This window comes from Neoarius graeffei, chromosome 5 (assembly GCF_027579695.1).
Source record: "Neoarius graeffei isolate fNeoGra1 chromosome 5, fNeoGra1.pri, whole genome shotgun sequence".
Lineage (NCBI taxonomy): Eukaryota > Metazoa > Chordata > Actinopteri > Siluriformes > Ariidae > Neoarius > Neoarius graeffei.
Genome location: NC_083573.1, coordinates 69,921,733 through 69,935,506, shown reverse-complemented (window position 1 = coordinate 69,935,506; position 13,774 = coordinate 69,921,733).

Below are 13,774 nucleotides of genomic sequence, written 5' to 3'. Positions count from 1 at the left end.
GTAGAACCAGAAGTAGAAGTAGAAGGCGGAAATATGGCGTTTGACCGACAAGATGGCGTCTGTCACAATCTGGATCGGCTGTGACGTCACATGCAAGTGCTCCATTGATAATTTTCCCACAGCCTTAGTGGACTGATTATACTGTTCCTCTGTATAATAGTGGCAATTGTCCTTAATGGTTGAAAAAAAGTTATTGTCCGGGTCTATGTCATTTTCTGTATCCAATAGTTTATGGTCAGTGAATTCATGTGGTTTCACCCTGGTGCAAATCCTGGCCAGGATCCTACCAGGATCCTAGCAGGATCTTACCAGGATCCTAACCAGGATCTTCTACAGGATCTGAAATATAATCCTAAAGGATCTTGTCCAAGATCCTACAGGATCCTGTACAAGATCCTGTAGGATCCTGTAGGATCCTATAGGATCCTACAGGATCTTGAACAGGATCCTGTAGGATCTTGTACAAGATCCTGTAGGATCCTAACCAGGATCTTGTACAGGATCCTATAGGATCCTGGTAAGATCCTACAGGATTTTGTGAAGGATCCTACAGGATCTTGTACAGGATCCTACAATATCCTACAGGATCCTGTACAGGATCCTACAACATCCTACAGGATCTTGAACAGGATCCTACAACATCCTACAGGATCTTGAACAGGATCCTACAATATCCTACAGGATCCTGTAGGATCTTGGACAAGATCCTTTAAGATTATATTTCAGATCCTGTACAAGATCCTGGTTAGGATCCTGGTAAGATCCTGCTAGGATCCTGCTAGGATCCTGGCCAGGATTTGCACCAGGGCTTTTAGATGAATCACATTATTATGAAGGTTATTTTTCAACCAAACATGCTGTTGATTGTACTAGGTTTCATAGTTGAATAAATATGGAACACTGCTCTTTATAACTTTATTCAAGCAAACTCATGAAAACTGTAACTCTGAAATATTATCATGGAATAGTTAAAATTGTCTTCCATATTCACATTATTATGGTTTGTTGAAATAAAGGTCAACATATTTAGCTATATTTAAACCCTAAATCACATATAGTATGTGTGAGCCCTCTTCTGCTCTTGTACAGAAGGATATTTATTTAAGTTTAAAAAAACCTTGGAAAAAAACTTTAAATGCACTATCTATTCAAGAATTTAGGGCTAGCAAGCCTTGTTTCCATGTGTAACGTTCACTAGGTGTGGGTGGAGCACAGAGGACGGCAGGACAGAGACTGAGTCCGCAAAAACTCTTTTATTTTCACTTTTCAGTGGAATAGCTTTCTCTCTCAGCCATGCACGCACACATATTCCAGTTTCTGGTTGTGGAGAGAGCTCTCCTCCGCTCTCGCTCTCCCTCCTTATATAGGGCGCGGTCACTGGGAAGACACACAAACAGGTTAATTGCTCTCAGGTGTAGTGATTCTGCCACTTACCTTCCCTGACTCCACCCTCCTGTCACAGACCGGCGCTTGACCACGCCCCCGCTGCCACACCATGCTACCCTGAATTTGCTGAATCAGAGTACTGGGAATTCGTTCGGCAAGAACCTACTCAGGATCCTGTTGGTATCCAGTTAGGATCTTATTCAGGATCCTACTTAGGATCTTGTTAAGATCCTACAAGAACATACCCAGGATCCTGTTCGTATCCAGTTAGGATCCTGTTCAAGATCTTGTTTAAGATCCTACAAGATCCTACACAGGACCCTGCTGCAATTGAGTTAGGATCTTATTCAGGATTCTGTTCAAGGTCTTGTTTAAGATCCTACAAGATCCTACTCAGGATCCTGCTGCAATTGAGTTAGGATCTTATTCAGGATCCTGTTCAAGATCTTGTTTAAGACCCTACAAGATCCTACTTAGGATCCTGAAGCATTCGAGTTAGGATTTCATTCGGGATCCTACTCAAGATCTTGTTTAAGATCCTACAAGATCATACTCAGGATCCTGAAGCATTTGAGTTAGGATCTTATTCAGGATCCCACTCAAGATCTTGTTTAAGATCCTACAAGATCCTACTTAGGATCCTGAAGCATATGAGCTAGGATCTTATTCAGGATCCTACTTAGGATCTTTTACAGGATCCTGATACTTTTTCAAGATCTTATACAGGATCCTGTTCAAGATCCTATCACTTCCAAGATTTTGGCTCCTTCTAGGATCCTATTTAGGATCCTGCACAGGATCTTATATAGGATCCTATTTCTACTTAGGATCTTAAATAGGAATGTAATCCTGTGCAGGATCCTATTTCTACATAGGATCCTATTCAGGATCTTAAATAGGATCCTGTTCCTATGTAGGATCCTATTCAGGATCCCATTCCTAAATAAGATCCTATAGGATCCTACAGGATCCTGTGTAGGATTTGCACCAGGGCAGTTCCAGGTTTTCATCATCAACAAGCATTTGCGTGAGCCGAGTAGTGTTCCGGGTAATGGATGAAGGAGTTATTTCGGTGTGTGTCATGGCTGGGTTTGGTGTAGTGTCACATCGGTATTGATTACCGTACAGTCCCGATAGCATCACTGGTATTTGTCCAAGTCCTCGATGTTTCATATGACCAGAACTCTTGCCTCCTCCGGTGTACCATTCAGCTTAATGAATACTTTGCAGTTGGTGATCCATGTAGATTGAATTTTATTTTCCTTCTTCAGATGTCATGCTTTTCTGGCGATGTCAGCATTGCGTTTTGTCAGGTGCTCGTTAATGTAGACGTTTGTCCCTTTCAGTTTCCTTCCTTGTTTCAGTAGTGTACCTTTATGTTTCCGGCTGATGAATCGCATGATGATGGTCTGTTTGTCTCTGGTGTTCCTCCTTGGTAGCGGGTGGCAAGCCTCGATGTTATCGCAGTCCAGGTAAATTCCCCTGGACTGCAGGAAAGCAACTACCTGCTGCTCCGTGGAGCTCACATCCAGCTCCCTGGGCTCCTCCCCGCTGATAGCGGTCACCGCCCGAGCGTATGACCGAGGTTTTACCTGGAGCCCGGTGACGACAACGTCGTTCATTCTGGAGTATTGCTCCAGGTCGGCAACTCGGCTTTCCAGGTCGGTGATCCGCTTATCCTTCTCTGCATTCTGGATCCACAGTGTTTTCACCTCTTCCACCAAGTCCAATATGCTCTTCTGCTGCAGCCTGACAGCAGAAACTTCTTCAGTTATGAAGTCGAGTGACTTTTTTATGTTATCGACTTCCTCAGCAGTGGGGATCTTCTTTGGGCCCATATAGCCCGGTAGCAAGTTGCTGGGACAACCAGCTTTCGCCATCAGCTGTTAGCACAGCCAGCTGTTCACCTCACTGCCTTTCTGAATTTTCCCGCCAAAGGAAGAGGAAGACGGAAGTGATGCTCATGTGTTCAAGCAAAGTTCATACAAAATTGAGTTCATGCAAAATCAAGTGATCTATTGATTGTCTTGAAGTTTGTGGCTACACCCAAGGCTATTGAAGATGGATTGAAAATTAGTATTAATGAAAAAAAAGTGTCCTGCTGATGTACAGTATAGTTACATAGTGACAATGTCACAAATGCAGACTTTAATGGCAACAGCAGAAAAATCCCAAATCACTTAAAAACATGCACATGGTTAAATATACAAATAACAGGCTAATAGAAAGACAAAAAGGCATTAAATGGAAAACATGTAGATGGTTAACGGTGAAAATAGAGAGATATTACGGAGTTCACCAACCGAGTAGTCATTTCTCCCTCAACGTGGTTTCGCAACAAAATACCATGGAATATAAGATTTCTAGTATACTGCGCATTCTCTCATCTCATTATCTCTAGCCTCTTTATCCTGTTCTACAGGGTTGCAGGCAAGCTGGAGCCTATCCCAACTGATTACGGGCGAAAGGCGGGGTACACCCCGGACAAGTCGCCAGGTCATCACAGGGCTGACACATAGATACAGACAACCATTCACACTCACATTCACACCTACGGTCAATTTAGAGTCACCAGTTAACCTAACCTGCATGTCTTTGGGGGAAAACGGAGCACCCAGAGGAAACCCACACGGACAACATGCAAACTCCACACAGAAAGGCCCTCGTCGGCCACAGGGTTCGAACCCAGACCTTCTTGCTGTGAGGCAACAGCGCTAACCACTACACCACCGTGCCACAACTGTGCATTCTTGGTGTGATATTAAAACAGTATATGAATTGTATTAGATTGCTTCCATATAAATATAAAAGCCAAATTCTTCCAGGGCGGCACGGTGGTGTAGTGGTTAGCGCTGTCGCCTCACAGCAAGAAGGTCCTGGGTTCGAGCCCCAGGGCCGGCGAGGGCCTTTCTGTGTGGAGTTTGCATGTTCTCCCCGTGTCCGCGTGGGTTTCCTCCGGGTGCTCCGGTTTCCCCCACAGTCCCCCACATGCAGGTTAGGTTAACTGGTGACTCTAAATTGACCGTAGGTGTGAATGTGAGTGTGAATGGTTGTCTGTGTCTATGTGTCAGCCCTGTGATGACCTGGCGACTTGTCCAGGGTGTATCCCGCCTTTCGCCCGTAGTCAGCTGGGATAGGCTCCAGCTTGCCTGCGACCCTGTAGAAGGATAAAGCGGCTAGAGATAATGAGATGAGATGAGAAATTCTTCCATTTATTATTTTGTCACTTGAAATGCATGGTCAAGGATTATGGCATACATGAACTAATTTTGTCTAGTCACATTAAAAGCAAACATCAATTTACTGAAAGATGAGTTTTTATAATTTAGTGTTTGAATCAAGTTGCCTATTTATTTTGGAAAGTGGTAACATACACAGCGAGCATCCATTAAACTGTGCTAGAAATGGGACAAGAATTTTAAATGTCAGACCCACTTTTGCACCACTATACCAACTTCAGCACAGCGCTTTACTTTTTCACCATAATAATAGAAACAGTGCATAGCCTAGGGGGAAAAAAACTGATTTGTGCCCACACAACATAGCAACATTCCAGTATTAACCAAAAAAATTACACCTGCATCTGTCATGTCAAAGCAGCAACAGATGTTGATTAGACCCAAAAGCAGACTTGGGTGTACTTGAGGAGAAGGAGGCAGGTCTTAAATCCAAATTGAGGTATTTCACCCACGTGACCAAGTCACGTGATGCAGCCATTTTGGACGGCACGCTTAAGTCCTTCAGTGCAAGGCGGTATGAGATGGTGGAGACCTTTGCACATTTTAACAAGAAAGTAAGCTGTGATTCGTGTTAAATTGGGTCTGTCTTTTATCACAAACACTGTACCCAGCCTTGGTATGGAGCCAAGGTTGTCGACAGAAGTCAACAGTTTGATGAAGGATGACCCCAGCAGTTTGAAACGGTACAAGGTAGGCTATGTTCACAACACTGTCTTGTTACTCGGGGTATCCGAGAGCCCCTGAAACAGACATGAGATCCTTTGAAAACATGATTTGGGAAATGTTGGGGGGTCTCTAAAATATTGGCAAAATGATGTTTATTGACATAGCAATCGTGTGTAACGGGAAGCATTTGCATATCCGAAGTGTTGTGTTTACATGACAACGACTGCTGCTGCCAGGTTGGTTGTTGAGTAGCCTGAATGTTTTTTTTTTTTTCTTGCGTGTGGTATCATTGTTGACGCAAGGTTGTTTTTTGAACATGCCAATGCGGACACGATTTCCCCTGATGAGTTATGACTTCAGACGCGATGCCTGTGTGGAGGTGTGGAGTCCGCGTGATATGTGCGTAAGATAGGCTTCTCATGTGTTTGGAGATCCGCGCTCTTTTTTTTTCTTTTTTTCTCTTTCTTTTTACTTAATTTCCCTGTTTATTTCTGTGTCCCATTTCTTTCTAGCCTCTGTTATTGCGTTTTATGTCTGATGTCTGCTACATGCAACCCTAGACAAATTAACACTGCCTTGTTTCACTGCTCAGATGGGTTAACAAACACTGACCCATTTACTTTTTGCTATATATTTTATCAAAATTGCGTTAACTGATAAACTAACCTGAAATGAAATGATCACTGCAAAGTCTGGAGTACTCTGCTGGCTCCCAATCCTGTCTCTTCACAGCTGCAATCCATTTGGCCCTCTTGTCTGGGTCAGTAGGAAACCGGTAGTGATGTGTCAGTCGCGAACGATCCGGTTCAAAGAGCCGGCTCTTTGAAGTGAACGACGGGAGCCGAGTTGGGGAGCCGAATTAGTTTTTTGTCCTTAGGTGCCTCAGAGAGAGAGACTTTCACAAAAAAAGTTGCTGTCCGATTGTGTCTTTGTGTTGTCTGTCTATTACCATTCAAAGGAAAAAAAGTAGCATGGTGTACGCCTACTTTTTCACAGCTGCGAAAATACGAAAATTGGTGTAATGCTTAAAGCTGTGGAGCGCAGGGGAGAGGAGTCTGTGAGGCACCTGAGGAGGGGAAAATCAGCTGTGTATTTTATATTGGTAATATAACACAGTTTTGCATTATGTTTGTGAGAAAATAATTTATTAATTGGTAAGTAAGTTTTATTTCTATAGCTAGAACATTGTTACACTGCTATACTTTACAAAGCTTTACAATGGCTACAAAAACTAAAAAATAAAATGGAAAATATCCTATTGATAAAATATAAATAATGTAATTAATTAACTAGTTAATTGCAGCAATTAAATCAAAAATAAAATCTCAGGAGCCATTTGGGAGCCGTTTGGGAGCCGAAAGAGCCGGCTCCTTATAGTAAGAAGAGCCAAAAGAGCCGGCTCCCGAAAAAGAGCCGAAATTCCCATCACTAGAAACCGGTAAAAGGAGCGTCCTGCACGCTGTCCCTGTCTGTTGTGGCAGCCCACAGCACAACAAGCAAACACCATGGTTATTTATAGAGTGCTTACTGACAAATTAATCTATTCTAGGTGTCTGTAACACGTTTTTTTTCAAGCCGGTTCTCCCTCTCTGTCTGCAGCGTTAGTATGTAGCTTGACGTTCAAAATGGCGGACACCGGGGCGTCACGTGACCCTGTGATGTCAGGTGAAATACCTCAATAGTGGATGAGCGGAGGGGAGGAGGAGCCGACAGGTGAAATTTGGACAGAAAAAAACCCCAAAGATTTGAGATCAACTGATGATCAACGTGAAGAAATAAATACATGAAAAAGTCCAGAAACAGGGCCCCGCAACAAAAAAGCGCTCTCAGTTCAAAAAGTAAAATTCACAAGTTCAAAAGTCCAATGCGCTTCTGCGTTGGGAAGAAAACACACTCATAGTCCCAAACATGAGGATGAAATAATCCACAGTGTCCAACAAAGTAGCAAAATAATCAATGAAAGAAACCAGGGGAAAAAAGGCGGAAAACCATAACCTGAGACGAAGACAATCCCATGCCGAATGAATGTCCGAGCGGTATAATATAGTCGTGGATGAGCTGATGAGAGACCGGTGTGCTGACCACAGTGTGGGGAAGGCTCAGGGAAAAACCAAGGGGTGGAATAGAGATCGGATCAGGATGTTCCCGGCTGGCTCGTGACAGCACCCCCCCGACGCCTCCAGGCGTCCCAGATGGGGCCTCTGGGTTCTTGCGGTGGAAGTCCCTGATGAGTGAGGGGTCCAAGATGAAGTGTGCTGGGACCCAACACCTCTCTTCTGGGCCATATCCCTTCCAATCCACCAGGTACTGCAACCCCCGACCTTGCCGATGGGCTTTTAGTAACTTATTGACAGTGTAGGCTTCACCTCCATTGATGAAGCTGGGAGGAGGAGGAGGAGGGGGCTTGGAGGGAGGGGAGAAGGAACTGGAGACCAGGGGTCTTAGCTGAGAGACATGGAAGGAAGGATGAACGCAATGCATGGATCTAGATAACCTTAGTCTAACAGTGGTGGGGTTGATAACTTTAGAAATGGGAAAAGGACCAACAAACCTGGGTACCAGATTATGGGAAGGGGTTTGAAGGGGAAGGTTGGCAGTGGATAACATAACTTTCTGTCTGAGGTGGTAGACTGGGGCTGGTGTGCGGCGTCGGTCTGCCTTCTTCTTATACAGAGTTAATCAAAATTATGTTAACACTAATGGATTTTTTTTTTTCCTGCAGGTAGACATATGCCATCAAAAGCCAAACGAGGGTGTAGACATATTGGCAAAACAATCAGTGAAATCACAAACAATTCATCTGCAAATTCCATTATGTAAAGTTGAGGCAAAAACCATCATTAAGAGTCAAACAGAAAAAGTATGGCAGGAGTACTGGGACATCAGTGATACAGGAAGACATCTCTACAATATACAAAAGTATGTGGGTGTTGGGAGAAACAGAAGAGAGGAAACCGTCATCACCCGTCTAAGAATAGGCAATACAGCACTCGACAAGACTCTTCATGTAATAGGAAAACATCCGACTGGGTTATGCAGACATTGTAATCAGCCAGAATCAGTGCAGCATGTGGTAGTGGAATGTGACTTCTATAAGGAGGAGAGAAAGAAACTAAGTGAAGCACTTAAAGGAAGGAAGCTTAACCTCACATTAGAGAATATCTTAGGTAAGGCATTAGGACATATATATAGGCCAACTAATAACATTTTTAAAAGAAACAGGTGTAATAGAGAAAACTTAGTTTTGTTTTTTTCTTTTTTAAATTTCTTTCCTTCATTTCCTGCCAATCTTCTGTTCCACACTCCAATCTAGTAGGTGGCAGTAATGCACCTTTAAGCTGGCTTGTCAACCACCATTAAACCCAAAAGAAGAAGAAGAAGAAGAAAACTCAAAAGCCGTGGACATGAGAGGAAGTGGGTAGCGGTTCTTGATGGTGAGCTCATTTAAACCCTGATAATTGATGCACGGCCTGAGAGACTTGTCTTTCTTGACCACAAAAAAGAAACCAGCTCTCACTGGAGATGAAGATGGGTGGATGATACCAGCTGCAAGGGACTCCGATATATACTTGTCCATGGCCTATCTCTTGGGGGAAGAGAGGGAATAAATGTGACCCCTGGGGGGAGTGGTCCTAGGAAGCAGGTTGATTGCACAATCATATGGTCGATGAGAGGGAAGGGAAGTAGCTTGGGCCTTACTGAACACCTGACTAAGATCTTGCTATTCCATGAGGATGTTGGAAAGGTTGATGTAGTCATCAGGGCTGGAGACTTGGGAGGTGAGTGGAATCTTGGCAGAGGACAGGCAGGTGGACAAGCAGCGGGTGCTCTGAGAGAGAACTCTACCGTTACTCCAATTCAGGTAGGGTTATGCAGGTGCAACCAAGGAAGACCAAGAACGACAGGCTCATGAGAGTTATTCATAGCGAAGAAAGAGATGGGGAACCATGTGGCTCCCCAAGATCTTAAGAGAGAGCGCCTCCATAATGTGAGAGACGCAACTGAGTTCAGTGCTGTTGAGTGCCCTGGTGGTTAGAGGGTAGTCTAATTTCTGTAGGTTGACCCCCAGCTCTTTGGCAAAGGAGGTTCTGATGAAGCTTTCGTCTGCCCCAGAGTCAGTGAGTACCTTGACTGGGTAACACCTGTTCTGAAAAATGATCCAAGCGGGAAGCACCAGCCTCTCAGCAAGGGAAGACTGCATCAGTACACCCACCCATATCCCTGCTGCTACTGGTGGGCAGCCCCCTTTAATGGGCAATGAAAGACAAAATGTCCAGGTTTGCCACAGTAGAAGCAGGACCTGGTCTCACGGTGATGCCTTCTCTCCTTGGGAGTGATTCAGGTTCTGCCTCGCTGCATAGGTTCCGGTTCAGGAGCAGCATTGACCTCGGACGAAGAAGCGACATCCTTTAGTTCAAACCAGGGGTTCATTCTTATGCTCCGTTGGCATAACCGGGCATCCACCTGACCAGCTAGGTCCACCAGGCCATCCAAAGTCTCAGGGAGGTCATAAGGGGGAATTTTATCCAATACGGAGTTGTTAAGTCCGTGAAAAAATGTGTCATACAGAGCACTTGCATTCCAGTCCACTGCTGCAGCCAAGGTATGAAACTCAATAGTATAGTCATAGACAGACCAGCTGCACTGCTTGAGTCCCATTAGTCGCCTCCCTGCCTCCTTACCCTTGGGTGACCGGTCAAAAACCTTTTGCATCTCCCCAGAAAACTCCTTGAAACTTGCACAGCAGGGAGCCCCAGCATCGCAGATTGTTGTTCCCCACTCCTGGGTTCTTCCAGTTAGAAGTGTGATAATGTAGGCGACTCGAGAGCCGTTGGAAGGGAAAGCGGAGGCCTGGAGTTCCATCAACAAGGAGCACTGAGATAGGAATGAGCAGCAGGTCCCAGGCTCCCCATTGTAAGGCTGCGGGGTGGGCAGACATGGCTCTCGGAGAGGCTGTGGAGCTGGAACAACTGTGGGTGCAATGGGCAAGCTGACTGGTGCTGGCGCAAGTTGACTGGGGATGGCTTTCCCCATCTGAGAGGAGAGTCTCTGTAAGGTGTCTGTGATGGCTGTTAAGCTCTGATGGACAGCTGCGATCTCCTGCTGGTGATATCCCAAGATAGAGCCTTGCTTGGTCAAAGCAACTCTAACAGATTCTAAATCTGCTGGGTCCATTCCTCTGGAGGGATTGTTCTGTCGCATCAAAGCAGCAATAGATGTTGATTAGACGCAAAAGCAGACTTACGTGTACTTGAGGAGAAGAAGGCGGGTCTGAAATCCAAATAGTGGAGGAGCGGAGAGGAGGAGGAGCTGATGAGTGAAATACAGGAACGGGAAATTTGGAGGGAAAAAACCCTGAGATCTGAGCTCAACTGATGACGAACGTGAAGAAGAAATAAATACATGAAAAAGTCCAGAAATGGAGCCCTTGCAACAAAAAAGTACTCTTATGCTGCTTTTCCACTACCAATGCGGCTGAGTTGGGCTGAGCCGTGCCGTGCTGAGTTGGGCTGAGTCGAGCTGAGTGGGGCTGTTGGAGCTGCATTTCGACTACAACCGCGCTGAACCGTGCTGGCTGGAAGTGGGTGGACACATTGGGTGGAGTTAGCGAAAGTGGGTGGACATCACGTGATGTCGTTAGGTGGCACAAACAGTGACATCAGTGACCTTTTAAGCGGTAGTCTCACGACCTGGATAGTAAACAATAAACATGGAGGACATGGAGTCGTTAGTGTTGCTGGTCTTGGTGCTGTGGCTTGTTGTCACCGACAACGCCAACAGATACTGGCAAGAGCGCATAGATGAGGCGAGGCGCATAAGGCTTCAGAAATTCTCGTAATTCGTAATTATTCTTCTTCCGGGTTTACGGTGTTTACAGATTCCAGTGTGCTCGCGGGGCGTGTGTGGGCATGTGAGGACACTCCTCCTCACCAATCAGTGCACAGGGGAGTGTCTCCTCACGCCCCTAGCCTCACTCGGCTCGGTTTGGCTCGCCTCAGCCCTACTCCAAAACCGTGCGAGTTTTGGGTGCTGAGTAAGGCTGAAGCGAGCTGAGTCTTGCTGTTCTGAGGTAGTCGAAATGCGAGCCGTGTTGGGCTGAAGTGAGCTGAAAAAGGGTAGTGGAAAAGGGCCATTAGTTAAAAAAGCAAAGTTCACAAGTTCAAAAGTGCGATGCGCTTCCGCATCAGAAAGAAAACATGCTCACAGTCCCAAATACAGGAAAATATGTCCACTGAGAGGATGAAATAATCCACAGCGTGCAAAAAGTATCAAAATAATCAGTGAAAGAAACCGGGGGGTGAAGGCGGAAACCCATAACCTGAGATGAAGACAATCCCGCGCCGAATAAATGTCCAAGTAGTATACTATAGAGTCGTGGATGAGCTGATGAGAGACAGGTGTGCTTGCTGCAGTGCGGAGAAGGCTTGGGGGAAAACCAGGGAGTGAAATAAAGATCGGATCAGGATCTAGATGTTCCCAGCTGGCTCATGACAGCATCACGATGAAAATAAAACCCAAAATATCTAGTTTCTAATTAATGTCTAATGTAATAAAGGTGGCACAGTGGTGTAGTGGTTAGCACTGTTGCCTCACAGCAAGAAGGTTCTGGGTTTGAGCCCAGTGGCCGACGGTGGCCTTTCTGTGTGGAGTTTGCATGTTCTCCCCATGTCTGCGTGGCTTTCCTCCAGGTACTCTGGTTTCCCCCAAAGACAGGGTAATTGGTGGCGCTAAACTGACCGTGAGTGTGAATGGTTGCTTTTCTCCATGTGTCAGCCCTGTGATGTTCTGGTGACTTGTCCAGGGTGTACCCTGCCTCTCACCCATAGTCTGCTGGGATAGGCTCCAGCTTGCCTGCGACCCTGCACAGGATAAGCGGTTACACATAATGTATGGATCTAATCTAATAAACTAACTTTTAAAAAATAATAATAACTGGGTGGTTTTGATGTCAGCATGGTGGCACAGTATTGCCACCTCATAGCTCCAGGGTCCCTGGTTCAATCTTCAGCTCATATTACTATCTATCTGGATGTTCTCACTGCATCTGCATGGTGTTACTTCCAAACCCAAACCAGTAGCTGGACCGCTGATGTTCAGTTGCCTCTAGGTGTGAATGTGTATGCATGGTGCCCTACAATGGACTGGTGTCCCATTCAGAGTGTGCCCACTGTCTTCTATCCAGGGTTTCTGTGTAATACGCTTCCACGTCAGGAAGAAAACGCGCTCACAGTCCCAAATACGGGAAAATATGTCCACTGAGAGGATGAAGGCGGAAATTCATAACCTGAGATGAAGACAATCCCGCACTGAATGAACGTCCAAGCGGTATAATATAGAGTTGTGGATCAACTGATGAGAGACAGGTGTGCTTGCCGCGGTGCGGAGAAGGCTTGGGGGAAAACCAGGGAGTGGAATAAAGATCGGATCAAGATCTAGATGTTCCCGGCTGGCTCATGACAGCATCACGATGAAAATAAAACCCCAAATATCTAGTTTCTAATTAATATCTAATGTAGTAAGGGTGGCACAGTGGTTAGCACTGTCGCCTCACAGCAAGAAGGTTCTGGGTTTGAGCCCAGTGGCCGACGGTGGCCTTTCTGTGTGGAGTTTGCATGTTCTCCCCCTGTCTGCATGGCTTTCCTCCAGGTGCTCTGGTTTCCCCCAAAGACATGGCAATTGGTGGCTCTAAACCAGGGGTATCAAACATACGGCCCGCGGGCCGGATCCGGCCCGCTAGATGGTTTAATCCGGCCCCAGACTTGTAGAGAAAAAATTTCTAAGGATGTCAAAAAAAAAAAGTAAATCTCTAGCCCAGTGGTTCCCAAACTTTCTCTGCTGGGCCCCTCTTTGGTAGATAAGAAAATTTTTGCCCCCCCCCCCCCGACAAAAAAGGGGAAAAAATGATAAACAGGACACACATACACACATTTTGTTTTCAGACTCCATTGCAGTTTATTAATACAAACCTCAACCTTTTTTGAACAAATAAAAGTAAACTGCCATAATCTACAGGTTGCAATATAATAAGTATAACTGTTTTCAAGGACCTTAACTGTGTAACAGGTTTCTTTTTTAATATTCAACATTATCAATGCAGTTTTCAAACATTGCCTCTCTGCAAAAATGGGTTTTAAAACATGACCAACTCCCTGAGAAGAAAAAAACAAAAACCTAAAGATTTGTTGTGCAAAAATGACACCTTTAATCCTCGCATCTTTTCAGTGACTGGTGTGGGCCTGCTTCATGCTGCAGATCTTCTGAAATCTGGGTTGCAGTTTTGAGATTGCCACTCTGAGTTCATTTTCAATGTCCAGCTTTGATCTGTATTTTGTCTTGATTGAGGTCACAGCAGAAAAAACCTCTCTCACATAGGTAGGATGTGGCAAAAGGAAGAAGTATGGCCAGGGCTCTCTTACCTAGCAGTGGGTAATCTTTCTCCACTCCAATCCAAAATGCAGCCAGTGTCTTTGACTGAAACTGCA